Source organism: Panicum virgatum, chromosome 3N (assembly GCF_016808335.1).
Source record: "Panicum virgatum strain AP13 chromosome 3N, P.virgatum_v5, whole genome shotgun sequence".
Lineage (NCBI taxonomy): Eukaryota > Viridiplantae > Streptophyta > Magnoliopsida > Poales > Poaceae > Panicum > Panicum virgatum.
Window position 1 is genome coordinate 31228792 of NC_053147.1, and position 15969 is coordinate 31244760.

Sequence of the window (15969 nt, forward strand, 5' to 3'; positions counted from 1 at the left end):
CGCTTTCCGCTCTCTCTGCCTTCCACTGCCCTTCGCCACCTGCTCTTTGTTGTGCCTTCGCCACGGCTTCGCTCGAGGAGATGGCGCCTTGATCGACCGAGAAGCCACCTCCCACTCGTGCCTTGGGCTACAGCCACGTGACCCCAGAAATCCTCGAGGGGATGATCCTTCACGGCTTGGCCGACCGAAGCCAGGTGCGGGTTCTACCCATTGATCAGGCGTCGGCGCGGCCCGAGCCGGATGAAGTGGTGGTGTTCCGCGATTTCTTCACTGCTGGCCTTCGCTTTCCGCTGGACCCGGTGATCGTGGACATCTTCCGACTGTTCACGGTCTACCTCCACCAGATGATGCCCACCTCCTTCGTCAGGCTGAACCTCTTCATGTGGCTTGCGAAGACAGGCAGGGTCGAGCCCACTGCCGAAGCCTTCGCGCGCGTCTTTCGCATCCACTATCAGCCGAAGACTATAGTCGTGACGAAGAAGGACGGCAGCAGCGGCGACGGAGAGCCCCAGTATGGCTGATATACCTTCACCTTCAGGCAAACAGCCCCGAGCCCTATCCCAGCATACCGGAACAAGTGGCCTGCGGAGTGGACCAACTCCTGGTTCTATCACAAGATCCGCCTAGACTCGAAGACGAACTCCAGCCCCCTTTGGGTCGCGAGGATTCCCCTTCTTCCGAAGACCCCGGTGGTTGCACCGCCGGACACCGCGGAGGCTAATGCTTTCGTGGCGTTGTTGTGGGTGGTGGTGAAAAGCTTCAGCACCCGGGATCTCGTCGAAGAGTTCTCGGCGTGCCAGTGCTTCACCATCCGGGAGGGGTGGGCGGTCAGCTCCTGGGTGCCCGAAGAGAAGTGGATGGAGGGCATCCCGATGCCTGACTTTATGGAGTGTTTTGGCCTCCACCGCGAAGGTGCGTTGTTGTTTTTTTTTTGATCTGTTCTCTTCGCTTTTGGTTTCAGACATTGATCCGAAGGCTATCAAGGTTGCCGCTGACGAATTCGTCGGCCCCATGGGCAACGTCGAATACAAGCAATTGGTGGAGAAGCACAGTGGCACTAGGAGGAACCGAGTTTTTAGCTTTTTCGGAATCAATCCTCCCCACCGCGAAGCCGAAGCAGTGGTGGCGGAGGCCGAAGAGAAGAAATAGCAGAAGGCTGCTGGAGGTGCGGGCGCTACTAGCACCCTCGAAAAGAAGAAGCGGCGAGGAAAAGGAAAAGCCGCCGGCGCGAGGGCGCCGAAGCGTCCGAAGCTTCTGGACTCCATCCTCGGCTCGGGACCGCTTCAGTAGAAGGGTGACTCCGAAGATGATGTGGAGGTGGAGCATCACGAAGAGCCTCCTTGCCAATCTCCAACCGCTCCCGCTCCAATTGAGGTGGCTTCCACCGCCGTGAGGCGTGCGCCCGCGCTGGAGTACAACGCGATGGTGGAGGAGAGCGACGAGGACGAGGGGCGCCATGCCTCTCCCATCCAAGTCAAGTCGCGGCCGCCCCAGATGATCCCTGATGCGCCCCCTGTAGGCGCTGATGCCGAAGCTAATGTCCAGGAGGAATCCGAGTCTTCTTCGGCATCTGGCGACGACGGCGAAGGCAAGCCTCTAGGTGATGCTCCAAAGAAGGCTGCCGTCTATACCTCGAGCATGAGCTCCGGCTCTTCGGGCGACAGCAGCGCCTACCTTGTTGGCAATGCTGATCCCGTTGAGGTGGCTGAGGCCCTAGGCACTTCGAGAGTGAAGCTCATTGGGGGCCAGGTTGTCGGAAGCCTCCGTTTCGAGAGCTGTGACCGGGAACACGAGTTCCTGGAGGAGGTCGGGGAGTCCTTCTGCTTCCCGCTGATGGAGAAAAGATTGATGGAGACCAGGGCGGCCAACGCCTTGCTGTGAGCGGAGGACCTTGCTTTGTAGTCCTTCGTGGCTGCCCACTACGCCCGAAGGCAATTGGAGGCTGAGGCAGGAGCCTCATCGCGGGTGGCGGAGCTTGAAGAGATGGTCTCCGCCTTACAAAAGGAAAAGAAAGATCTCGAAGCGTCACTTGCTTCTGTACGCATTAGGGCGGAGACATCTATAAAGCAACTTGATGAGGCGCGTGGCAAGGCCACAGCTGCCGAAGACGCTGCCAAGACTACCGAAGTGGGCCGCAAGAAGGCCGAAGAGCTGCTGAAAGCTTTCCGTCAAGCTGTGGTCAATGAAGACACCCCCCCCCCCTTCAGAGTGAAGTGCATAATCTTCTTGAGCGCTTCGGCATCGAAGCGCCGCCTTTGGCTGGCGAAGAAGTGAACTCCGTTGAGCTTGTCGAGCTCTTCCGCTGGCTACGATGCTGTGTGGCCATGACCGATTGCGGCAGCCAGTTCTTTGTTGAGTTGAATACCGGTGTTGCAGCGCGCTCGCTCATAGCCGCGGTATGCTCTTTACTCAAGCCCTGACGGGTGACGAAGCCTCTGTGTCGAAGACTAAGCTTCGTACTCTACGCGCCCCTAGCGTGTAGTGGCCATCCACCGATGAGGTGAAGCCGGAGACGCTGCCAGCTCTTCCCCGCAACATAGCCAAGAATTTCATGGCGACATTCTTTCAAGAAAGGGGGCGAGAGCTGGTTGCACACGAAGGCGAACGCATGAAGGCTCAGGTAGGTCTGCTATTTGTTCGTTGTTGCCTTCGACTTTTCCCACTTTGAGTTGACACCCGTTTTGTTTAGCTGCAAGAAAAAGCAACGGAGTGGGCCGCCGAATTGTTGAATCTCGAGCGATGGTCCCCCGTCCGGCAATGATGGAGACGCCAAGGGCAAGATTGGCGCTGGCCTAGGCGATGACTGGCAGGACCCTGCGTCGGAACCTGTGCGGACCGCCAAAGGTATATTGCCCTTGCGGATGAAATGTGGGAACTTTGTTGTTTCTGGCGCTATGTGGCACAAGTTTAATGCGAACAGGCCTTGGCTGACCTTCGCTGAGTTCTGGCTAATCAAAGAGCGTGCTTATATCCGGCGCAACGTGCAATCGAAACGTTTTTTTACACTTTTACGCATGACGCGGAGAAGCACCGTGAGATTCTTCGCGATCATTTTATTCATCGCGACGTCAAGCACATGTTGAATAATGTTGTTCCATATTCGCCACCTGCTGGGCTGCTTGAGCCGAAGGCGGAGCCCATGGATGAATTCCACGGGGACTATTGCTTCATGTGTAAAGAAGAAGGTGCCTTTGTTCAAGGCGACTGATGGGGGCCATCATTTATTGCAGGGCCAAGATTCGAAGCATATCTCCGGAATCTGGCCGAAGAGATAATAGACGTCGCGGTCCGCAATGTCATTGATGAATTGGACCGCATTATATTCGAAGAGGAAGAATATGTTGTAATTTTAGAGTGAATGGGCGATGGCCCTGTGTAATTGTCATGTGATTGTAAAAATAAATCGTTGTGTAATAATGGTCGAAGCCCCTGTGTGTAACTTCTGTTTTTGAAGCACCACCTTTATTGATGTAATATTTCGGTCCTCCGAGGACGCATTGTATTTTAGTTGCGAAGCGCCACCCCCCCCCCCTTTGTGCTCTAGGAGGGACGTTTATTTTTGCGAAGCCTTGAATTTTTTTTTGAAGCGCCACCATTATTTGTTTTGGGGTGACTCTACGACTGCAAGGACGCAATCATGTTTGTTCGCGAAGCGCCACCCCCCCCCCCCCTTGTTCTTGGAGGAGTGAGGCGCGCTATATTGGTGGATTCAATTGTAGGTGCCTTGGGAACTATGTTTTGAAGGCTTTCGATGGGGGGGGGACCTTCGGCACTTATGCTCGCTTAGGTGGCCCTAGCCTTCCATGCCCTCGACGCTTTGGCGCGGAGGGACTTTTAGCTTTAGGGGGGCTTCGGCTCTTTAGCACGTTTAGGCAAGCCCTGTGCCTTCGGCTTTCGCACGATAGGACTTTTTGTGCCCTCGGCGCTTTGGCGCAGAGGGACTTTTAGCTTTAGGGGGGCCTTCGGCTCTTTAGCATGTTTAGGCAAGCCCTGTGCCTTCGGCTTTCGCACGATAGGACTTTTCGTGCCCTCAGCGCTTTGACGCGGAGGGACTTTTAGCTTTAGGGGGCCTTCGGCTCTTTAGCACGTTTAGGCAAGCCTTGTGCCTTCGGCTTTCGCACGATAGGACTTTTAGTGCCCTCGGCGTTTTGGCGGGTAGGGATTTTTAATGGCTTCGGCGCTGTGCGCAGAAGGTCTTTTTCATCTGGGAAAAAGTAAGAACTAAGGCCCAAGGGTCCTGCGGGCCGTTGAGCTCCGCGAGCCCTGGGCTCATGTCTAGAAGTGTTAATCACGCACAACGCACCGATGACTCCCCCCTTCACTGCGATGAAGGGGGATAGATGCTTCGGTGCCTTCTCACAAGCTAGCTTTTTATGGGGACCTTGTTTATATTTCACAAGGGGTTACACAGGGTTGCCGCCTCGTTAAAAACCTCACACCTTCGGCAATCACAGCGATTGCGCGAAGGCTTCCCCTGTGAGGAAAAGAGTACGGGCCCTTGAATACATTGTTCAAACCAATTGAATAACATTACAATTTATTACAAAAATGAAAAACAACGTGAGACTAGACATAGTAACACTGGAGCATGTCTTTGTTCCTGGAGTATGGCTCTTCGACTCCTTCAAGCGTGCGAAGCCTGCAGGCTTCAGGTCTTGCCATCGAAGTGACCAGAAATGGTCCTTCCCATTTGCTGTGCATTTTTCCTTGTTGCTTGCTCTTCGGGATACACCGAAGGACGAGATCGCCCTCCTTGATTTCCCGAGGTCGCACCTTCTTGTTTCGCCACCTTCGGGTTTCCTCCTGGTATCTGCCAAGGTTGATTGCCGCTTGTGTTTTGATAGCTTCGATCATATCGATTGTTGGCTTGATGTCTTCGTCAGGTGCTTCGGTCCTGTAAGACCCGTGGCGAAGTTCTTATAGTGTCATGGCCTCTTCTCCATAAAGGAGCATAAAGGGAGTGAATTTTGAGGCCCTCGACTCTGTCGTGTTATGAGACCAAATTACTTTTGGCAGCTCATCGACCCACTTACCCTTTGGCTGTTCTATGATGTTCTTTTTGATTCCGGAGAAGATGATCCCATTTGCTCTTTCTACTACCCCATTCCACTGCGGATTGTACACTGAGGCGAAGCACAGCTTGGTGCCCAATTGATGACAGAATTCTCTGAATGTTGTGCAGTCAAACTGTTCGCCATTGTCTACTGTGACTTCTTTAGGTACGCCGAAGCGGCATACAATATTCTGCCAAAAGAATTTCTGCAGTGTGGCGGCAGTGATGTCGTGAAGCGCCTTGGCTTCGATCCACTTTGAGAAGTACTCTACAGCGACTGCTGCATACTTGAAGTTGCCTGGTGCTGTTGGCAGGGGTCCCACTATATCGATGCCCCATCGTGCGAGGGGCCAGACCAGGGGTATGAGATGGACTTCTTCGGGTGGGAACTTGCTAGAATGGGCATGCTTCTGACAATTTGGGTAGGTGCGCATGATTTCGTGGGCGTCCGCCACAGCCAAAGGCCAATAGAACCCTTCGCGGAAAACTTTTCCCACCAGAGCCCTCGTTTCGATGTGCGAAGAGCACATTCCTGCGTGAATTTCTTGCAGCAACTGCCTGCCTTCGACTTGCGAAATGCATTTCAACAATGGTGCACACACACCCCCTCGATACAATGTGTCATTGACTATTAAATAGCTTCGCGCCCGAAGGGCAAGTTGTTTTTCCTCTTTCTCGTCCTCCGGTATGAAATGCCCCCAAAGATAAACCATTATTTTCGACCTCCAGTCTTCGCTTGAAATAGTATTAACAAACTTTGCTGGCTCTTCGGCGTAATTTACTGAACCACTCCTGATTGTTTCAAAGAACACATCCAGAGGTAACGGGTCGTTCTCTGCAGCAGCCTTCGCTAGGACATCTGCCTGCTTGTTCTGTATTCTAGGGAAGTTTCGCACGCTGAAACCTAGAAAATATTTCTCCATGCTTCAGACAGCTGCCAGATACTTCGCTAGCTCTGGTTTGAGTGCTCTGTATGTCTTGCCAATGTGGTTGGTGATGAGTTCGGAGTCAGACTTGATGGATAGCCTCCTCGCCCCAAGTGCTCGTGCCTTGCGAAGGCCTAGAAGCAAGCCTTCATATTCAGCGACATTGTTTGTGCATCCTGGAAAATCCAGCCTTGCTGCATACTTGAGCTGAGTCCCCGAAGGTGCTGTGAGAATTACCGAAGCACCTGAGCCATTCTTGCAATACGCTCCGTCGCATTCTAGCTGCCAGATTGCTTCGATGACCGGAGGATTCTGCGAAGGTGCTGACGGTGTCCAATCAACAACGAAATCTACCAAGACCTGAGACTTAATTGCACTTCGCGGGACAAAATCAATGGTGTGCGATGCCAACAATGTTGCCCATTTCCCGATTCTTTCTGAGGCCTCTCTGTTCTCGAACATGTCCCGAAGGGGAAAAGATGTTGGGACTTTGATCTTGAAACTCTAGAAATAATGGCGAAGCTTCCTGGCTGCCATTACCACTGCGTAGGCCATCTTTTCCATTTCAGAGTAAAGCAACTTTGATCCGTTTAAGGCTTCGGATACGAAGTAGATTGGTAACTACTTCAAGGTGCCTTCGACCATTCTCTCTTTGACTAACACCGCACTCACCACGGAACTTGAAGTTGCGATGTATAACAGGAGTTCTGCTCCAGGCGAAGGGCTTGTCATTACCGCCAGGTTTTCCATGTACTTCTTCAGATCATCGAAGGCCTTGTCTTGCTCAGTTCCCCATTGAAAAAATTATGTGCCCTTTAGCACTTTGAAGAAAGGGAGTGATTTTTCTGCGGACCGCGAAATGAATCTGTATAGCGAAGCCAGGCGGCATGTCAACTTTTGTACCTCTTTTTTGGTCGAAGGCGGTCGCATTCTTCTGATGGCTTCGATCTTTACTGGATTTGCCTCGATGCCCCTCTCTGTGATCATGCATCCTAAAAGCTTTCGCCTTCGGACCCCGAAGACACACTTTTTTGGGTTCAGTTTGAGCCCATGTTTGCGAAGGTTGGCGAAGGTTTCTCGAAGGTCTGTGATATGGTCTTCACGTTTTTTGCTTCGCACGACGACATCGTCGATGTATGCAGAGATATTCCTGTCCAGCTAAGTGTCAAGTACAGCTGCGATGGTTCTGTTGAACGTGCACCCTGCATTGCGAAGCCCCTCAGGCATTCTTACATAGCAGTAAGTGCCGAAGAGAGTGGTAAAACTGGTCTTCTCCCCATCTGATTTTTTCATGAACATTTGGTGATAGCCGGAAAAGCAATCTAGCATGCTTAACATCTCCGACCCTGCCGCCGCATCTACCAAGGTGTCGATGCGAGGCAACAAAAACTCATCCTTTGGGCAAAACTTGTTGAGGGTGGTGAAGTCGATGCACATTCTCCAACTTCCATTCTTCTTTGGAACCATAACAATATTAGCCAGCCACTCTGGGTACTGCACTTTGCGGATTACGCCCGCATCAAGTAACTTTTGAACTTCGCTTTGCACGGCTTTCTTGTGGTCTTCGGACATCGTGCGAAGACGCTGTTTACACGGTTTAACCTTCGGATCTACTCTCAGCTCATGTTCCATGACTTTCTGACTGACTCCTCGTAGGTCCGAAGACGACCATGCGAAGACATCTTGATTGTTTCTCAAAAACTGCATCAACCTGGACTCTTCGTCTTCTTCTAGGCCTTTGCCTATCGTTATTGTGTGATCTGGAACGTCTTTGCAGAGCAAAACTTTTTTGGTGTGCTCAGCCGGCATGACCCCTTTTTTCGTGCCGCTCAAAACTGAGTGGCTTCGCTTCCTCTTCTTCGGCATCATAGTTAACGGCTTCGATTGCGTGCACATTTTTCATGGCGCACGCTGCAATGTCTTCGCATCTTCTTGCTTCTTCTTAGTTGCCTAGGATCGTGATGACTCCTCCGGCTGTCGGGATTTTCATGCACAAGTAAGCTTGGTTGATGACTGCTGCGAACTTGATGATGTTGTTGCGGCCGAAGATGGCATTGTATGGGTAGGCAATGTCTACCACGTCGAAGGTTACAAGCTCTGTTCTCTGGGTGTTGCCTTCGCCAAAGGTTACATTCAACTCTATTTTGCCCAGGACTTCGATTCTTTTGCCCCCGAAGCCAATAAGAGGGTACTGAGACTTGTGCAGGTTCTTTTCTGTGAAGCCCATCTTCACGAAGCAGTGCCAAGTGAGAACATCTGCGGAGCTGCTGTTGTCAACCAGGATCCGACCTACGTCGTTTCCCGTGAAGTGTACTGAATTTCTGCCAATGTTTGCCCAGATAACCAGGGGGTTGTTATGTGGGTAGTGTTGAAGCCTGAGGTCGGCTTCGGTGAATGTGATCGGAACGTGGGACCAGGGAGTGCGGAAATGCTTGCCTTCGCAGACATGCGAGACGGTGCGAAGGTATTCTTTCGTCTGACGCTTTGTCTCGTGCACTGGCTCGTTCGATCCGCCGGAGATGGCATTGATGACATTTACCGTGCCTCCGACAGGATCATTGGCTCTCTCCGGGATCGTACCAGGTTCGAGCTTCGGCGGTGGAGGGAGGTAGTTGGATGCTTGTGGCTGGGGTTGTGGGCGCCACCCTTGGTGTGGCACCGAAGAGGTTTGGATTTGGGGGAATTGGGGCGCCGAAGGTGCTGGAAGGACTGGAGGGGTGTATGTGGGGTTATAGTGGAAAGTTGGGAATGATGGTGAGAGGGTGGGATATGCCGAAGTCCAATGAGGTTGATGCGAAGGCTGCCAGTGAATTTGCGATGGCGGGCCTTGCGGCTGGTTAGTGTGGGTATAGTTGACAGGCTTCGGTGGCTGCTCGGTGTTTGCGGCTCGGTCCAACTCTTCTTTCTTCTCCTTGATGAGGGGGCACTCACTCATCCAATGGCCTTTGTCTCTGTCATGGATGCAGCAGTAAGGAACTTTTTGCCTTCGTCCGGAGTTTTCCCTCCGACCTTGATTGGAATTGTTTCGATCGCTCCTCCCTCCTCTGTTGTTCTGAGGCCGGGAGTCGCGGGCTTCGTCACTAGAGACCGTGTTCACGGCCTTTGGGGTCTTCGATTGCGCGACCTCTTCTCATTCATCTCTTCGATTCTCCGTTGTTTTCCTTTATCTAAGATGCAATACTCTTGCATAATCTCGAAGAGCCTGTTCAGGGTCTTCGGCTTGCGGTGCTCGAGGTACTCCCCGCATGGGCCAAGGTTTAAGCCGGCGATGGCGGCTTCGATGACGGTCTTTTCTGCTACATCTGGGGCCCTTGCACGAAGCCTGACGAGGCGATGCAAGTATTCTTGCAGAGTGGATCATTCTTGCTTCAAGTTGTGGAAGTCACATGAATTAACTTCTTCTGGCTTCGGCGCTCTAAAGGCAGCTGTGAGCTCTCTTCGGAGCTGGTCCCAAGTGTGGATGTGTCCACCTGGGAGGTTGGAATACCAATGCTGAGCGAGGCCCTTCAGCAAGAGGAAAAATGTTTTTACTTTGCATGCCGCGCCGCCCCCGGATGCTTCGATGGCCGCTTCGTACTTGAGGAGGAAATCTTTTGGGTCAGATTCCCCATCGAACTGTGGGAGAATGGTGGGGCTGAAGCGTGGTGTCCACGGGAGCTCTTCGAATTCTACGGAGAGAGGCGTGGCGAGGTCTTGTTGTGGATGAAGCTATCGCGGACGAAGGTGATGTGGCATCACGTACTCGCCTTCCTCTTCGTCCGAGTACTTTTCTCCTTCAATGAGAACGGGTTGTTGGCGAAGCCTTTGAGGCTGAAGCGCCTATTGCACGGGTCTGGGGTCTTGGTGAAGGGGCTTCATCATTATCAGACGATCTCGAAGAGCTTGTCGCATTGCCTTGTAGCGTAGTTCTTGTTCCTTTAACTTGTTGAGTTGCTCCTCTAACTCTTCGGCGGTGAGCTCTTGGCCTTTTCCCTTTGCTCTTGTAGCTGCCGGCTCAGTCGATGTGCCGGCTTGTGCTTGCTGCGTTTGACGGAGACGCTCGGAGAGGCGTGTGTCGATTCTCTTCATGACTTGGATGTCTTCGGCGGTGATGCCGAGGTCGTGGAGGTCGACCTCGAGGTCCCCATCGGCGAGGTCTTCGACCTCGAAGTCTTCACCGTGGTCTTCGGTGTTGTTGTTGCCGTTGGTCGGGACGAGGGCGTTGTCCGTCGAAGGTGGGGCTTCGGTCGAGGTGTTGGCCTCCGAAGCGTCAGGGTTTGGTTTCTTCTTCACTGCCATGTGGTCGTGTCAAGGACGAACCCCGGGTGGGCACCAAAACTGTTGGTGTAAGACACTCTCCAGGACGAAGAGGTCACAACAGCTCTAGTGAAGGGAGGCGAAGCCCCGAGAAAGGAGTAACAGCCACAATGGCAGCACGAAAATCAAAGCGACAGAGTAATTGCACTGTATTCAATATGACTCTCACAATTAAGGGGGGTATTTATAGCCCAAAATCTCAACTACTCCCTGGCCAAAATCCCCTAACTACCCCCTAACCGCTAGCATCTGGAAATATTCCCTGGGCAAATTCGTAATGTTACAACACTCGACACAACTTAGTGGAATTACAGCTGGACACTCCGTACAAATCTCTAACAGTGGGGCTATCTCACTTTGAGTCCCTTCGCCATCGAGGGTCTTCGCTGCGTCGGCGAAGAGGCTCTCGGAACCACTTCGCCGTACCCTTCGCTGTACGCGCCGCCTCTTCGCTTCTCTTCGGGCGGGACCGGCTTTCGCTCGGTACCCTTCGCTCCAAGGCCTCCGCGCCCGCCCTCTTCGCCTTTGCAGCTCGCTTCGCCGTTTGTTCCGCTTCCTTGCTCGCAGCCGATGCCTTCGGCGACGGGCGAAGGTGGTGTCCCCAACACCATCCATTCATATCCACATCCACAAATAAATGAAAAAATCGATCTACTACATCTCCCTGCTGGTTCTTAAACCCTTGCAAGCAACATGAATGAAGCGACAGCCCGTCCTCCATGCATCTTGCGCGACAATGTGACATGCACCGACCGACGCATGCAACGCCAATGCATTCGTCACGCGTCGTCCCAGCCGGTGGGCACCGGCACGAAGTCGTGCCGCAGCTTGGCGGCGTGCAGCCGGGCGCTCTCCTCCCGCGCGCGCTCCATGTCCTGCAGCGCCGCCGCGTACTCCGCCTCCACCGCGGGGTCCACCGCGCCGCCGCCGTCCTCGACGACCGCGTCGATGTACATGTCCGGGTCGGGCAGCGGCGGCACCGCGGCTTTCAGCCCGCCGTTGATCTCCGCCCAGTAGCGCCTCCTGGCGGCGAGCAGCGCCTCGACGGCGCCCGAGTCGTCCCAGCGCGCGACGCGGCCGCCGGGGCCCTCGGCGTTGAGCCCCGCACCCGGGTCCGTCACCTTCCGCCACGGCACCCCGCGGGACTCGCAGAAGTCCTTCTCCCACGGCGCCACCGAGCGCCGCACCGGCGGCGGGCGCGGCGGGCGCCGGCAGCACCACCGCGGGCGCGCCGCCGGTGGCAGGTGGGCGGCCTTGCGGCTGCTGTCGGCTAGGCAGAGCAGCACCATCGAGGCAGCCGACCGACGACCTCACCCGCAGGCTCCGATGGAACCGCCGCACGCGCGTGTGGTGTGCAGTGGGAGACCACGAGGCGTATCGGGAAGGAGGCGCACGTGCGGCGAGAGGAGAGAAGGTGTAGCTAGGGAGAGAGCCTTGCGCCTGCGCCGCGTATATGTAGACTGGAGGGCGCATGGCGGCTGCGCGCGCCGCGTAGAGTGGAGTCCGGGTCGGATCAGATCACGCCACGCCACGCGGCTTCTTATCCGATACGGACTACAGTCTACAGAGTCGGACTACATTCCGCCGGTTCACGTTGGGGGCCATCGGAGGCGGAGAAGCTCGAGAATCCGATTGGTGGGCAGGGGTGGAATCGAGCCGAGCCTCGATTTTTTTCGAGTTTTCTTCGAAATCAATATATTCGTATTTATTATAGTCTCTCGCGTTGTTTGATATGCAACTTCAAATCGAGCATAACGAGCCGAGCCGAGCCTGCCAAAATTGACTTTTGTTCCAAATCAACTAATCTTTATTTTAAAAAAAGAACGAACGTAATCGGAGCAATTTTGAAACGAGCCACCGAGCCAGCTTAACGAGCTTTTTTCCAGCCCTATTGGTGGGCGCGGCAGAGGTCGGGGACATGGCCGCCCGGCGAGCGAACCTACGTCGGCCCCGCGCTACAGATGTGACATCCATCGCCCTGAAGAAGGACGCATCCACTGGTGGGCTGTTCTGTTAGCTTATTTGGCCCAATAGCACTCCGCTCAGCACAGTCTGTTTTAGTTCTAAATGATGCGCAGCCTCATTTGTCTCCTGGAACCCTCAAGTCCACACTTGCTGCTGGGTCTACTTGTGACGTGTTTAGTTTGAGCTTATAGTAGTATTAATTTTGGCAGAAAAGAGAAGATTTGTGGACCTAGTTTACTTTATTATTATTTTTTTATTTTTATTTTTTGGGCTCCCATTGCTATTGCTCGCGTCACTTGTTTCATTTTCTTCGGTCTATTTTTTTCCCTCGTTGTTGTTTGGTTTTGTTTTGTTCTTTTTCTTCCATTATTTTCCTTTTTTATTTTGCTAATGTTTTATACTAATTTTGCTTTCTATTTATTTTCTCATATTTGCTTATTAAATTTATTTTCTCTATCTTCTTCTTTACTGCTTTTCTATTTATTTTCTTTCTAGCCTTTAACTTTTTGTTCATTTCTTCTTCTATTAGTGAGTGATTTAGCAAGTTTTTTTCTCTAAATTCTCTATGTTCTTTTTATTTATTTATGTTTTTCCATTTATTTTCTTCTAGAGTTCGGATCTGCACTACTACAGAACTGGTCATAGCAAACGGGCTATCACCAACGGTTCGAAACGAACCGGCGGTGATGCTTCATCACCGCCAGATCCCGTTGGGACTGGCGGTGATGTCCATCATCACCGCCGGTTGGTAACACGAACCGGCGGTGATGAGGTCGCCGACCATCACCGCCGGTTCCTTCCACGAGCCGGCGGTGATGAGGCACATCACCACAGGCCACGCCTGCCCCGCTCGCGTCCGCCCATAGACCTCCTTTTTTTAGCAGTAAAGGGCAGATAGCCCTCCCTCACCCTCACTCGCGGCGCCGTCCACCTCCCCGTCCTCCCTCCTCCCGCACCCTCCCATGGCAGCGGCGGCCGGCCCTTCGCCTCATCCTCCTCCCGCGACCTCCCATGGCGGCGGCGGTGGTAGAGGCCTGTGCGGCGGCCATGGCGGCCGGATCCGCACAGAGCATGGCGGATATGTGGCGGCCGGCCCTCCGTCGCCTCGTCCTCCCTCCTCCCGCAACGTCCCATGGCGGTGGCGCCGGCCCTCCTCCCTCCCTCGCCGTGGCGCTCCGAGCTCAGGTGGCGGCCGGATCCGGGCGCGCCTTGGTGCTCCGAGCTCCGGCCGGATCCGGGGGCTCCGAGCTCCGTGCGGGCGGACAGCTCGGAGGAGCAGGGCTCACGGCGGCGCGGGCGCTTTGACATCGGCCTCCCTCTGCGGCATCGCGCGGTGGGACGATGGCTCCAGCGAGCTCCGCAGGCCAGGGACTGCCCCTTTTTTCTCATATACATTTCTTTGCTCCTCCATTGGTAATGTTACAAAACATATTTGACCTCACAAATACAGCAACCATGGAGTGAAGGCAATAGTAACATTCATGGAGTTAAGGCCATGATAACCACCATGGTTGAAGGCCATGAATTATCCTTATGGCTGCTATTACAAAGAGAATTAATGTCCTATACTAATTCCTGGAATTAGTGACCTTGTAATCCCCTATAAAAGGGCACCATGAGATCAATAAGAAAATGCGCCAATTCACTACATTCTTGTCTCTACCATTTTTATTCTACAATAGGTAATTTTTCTCAGGTCAACTTTAACAAATCTATTTGTTACAGCTACAATATGATTTCTCCCAATTACTTTTCGCTATTGTAGCAGTTTATGTGTGCAATGCAATGAGCTAAGTGAAAGCTAAGCTTCATTTTGTAGGATCTGACTATAATTCATTTTCATTTGTTCACATGGAGCTAATATTCATCATATCTTCTCTTTCTAGTAAGCCTTTCTACCCATCTCATGATTTGCTTCTTTGACATACTATCTGTTTACTAGAAATATCTACCATGTTGTTGCCAATTTCCATTGCTTGCTCTTCATGCCATGCATGTCATCTATGAATAGAGGATCATTAGGTATGAGATATCTACCATGTCGCGGCTATGTGCTTATGTTGCTTGTTAGACTGGTTATGATTATGGTTGTTGCTAGCAAAACTTGTGCACCAATTATAAATGCTTTTTGTTAGACTGGTGGCATTCATGCATCTTTTCTTCTGAGAATAAATGTTTATATATATATATATATATATATATATATATATATATATATATATATATATATCATGTACTCTACTCTACACTAGATACACTACTAACAGGTCTATGGACGGATGAGCCTTGCAACGCAGACGGTGATTTCCTCATTATTCCCCAGAAAGGAAGTAAGTCGTCGTCCTCTGATTACCTTCCTTTAGTATTAATGTTTTTTTTGCAACTATTTTTCAGAAAAAGGTGATGTTTCCAGATTTGGCTCCACTAATGTGGCACTCTTTTGGCACGATGATTGTGCTGCGGTAGGTATGTAGCAACTCTTGTGCTCTTCTATGCATACTTATAGTATGATCAAGCTTATTTAGAGCTTTGAGTGTATTCTGTCATGTTCTGTTTCCATGATCAGTCTGTTATGTTATTCATTCCCGATTCAATCCTTGAGTTCATGGCTATATCAATTTTCTTAATATATGTTTGTGAAGTTTAAACCAATCTCATAGGTCAGCCTTTTGGTCTTAGTATGTCTGTCTACTTGAAAATTCTGCTGCTATAATTATATATTATATATGTTGTACAAATGATGCAATATTATTATATGAAAATATTTTTTTATGGGAAAAAGGTATTCACCAACGGTTCCAGATACGAACCGGCGGTGATGGGTGCACATCACCAACGGTTGGCGCACGCATCACCGCCGGTTTATGAACCAGCGGTGATGAACCCCCTCCATCACCGCCGGTTCTGGAACCGGCGGTGATGGCCCCGCTATCACCATCGACTTAAATCCAACGGTACCCAAAACCGTTGGTGATGCACTTTTAGAACCGGCGGTGATAGGGGTGGCTGTAGTAGTGCTGTTTAATTCTCATTTCCACGAGGAGTCGAATCTAAACATACTAGATGCTACTCAGGTTTTCGATAGCCACTAGATTAAAGACTATTTTGCTTTTTTTTCTTCTAATTCGCTCTACGTACACATTTATTGTTTTTATTTGCCCTTTCTCCACTTTGTCTTCCCTTCTAAACCTTAGGAAGATATCCTTAATTCATCCCTTTCAACAACATTCCTCTTTCTCTTATTTTTTCAACAAAAATAATTTTTTTGTAATGCTAAATTATTTGTTTGTAATGCTAAATTATTTGTTCTCTTTGTAGACTAAATTGTTCTATGATGCTGAACTATTTGTTCGCGATATTTATTTATGTTATTTAGCTTATACGATCAAATGTTCTAGATGTTTAATGTTTTGTTTGTTGTACATTATTATTTATTCGTTATGTTTAATTATTTGTTCGTAAAAATACTTATTTGTTCGTGTTGTTAAAAAATTTGTTCCCAACAGCCGAATCTAATTATTTAGTATTAAGAAACTTTTAAAAAAATATCATGCAAACATAGACAAGTGTGGTCTTGTTCTGAAGATTTTATCATAATAAAGATAATGGTGCAATTCAAATTTAATCTGGATGCTTAGTTCAAAAGTTATAACTTTTTTTAGTTTGGACTTGCATTCATGTGGATGATGTCAACATCGTTTGTCAACTTATGCATGCATGCTCATATTT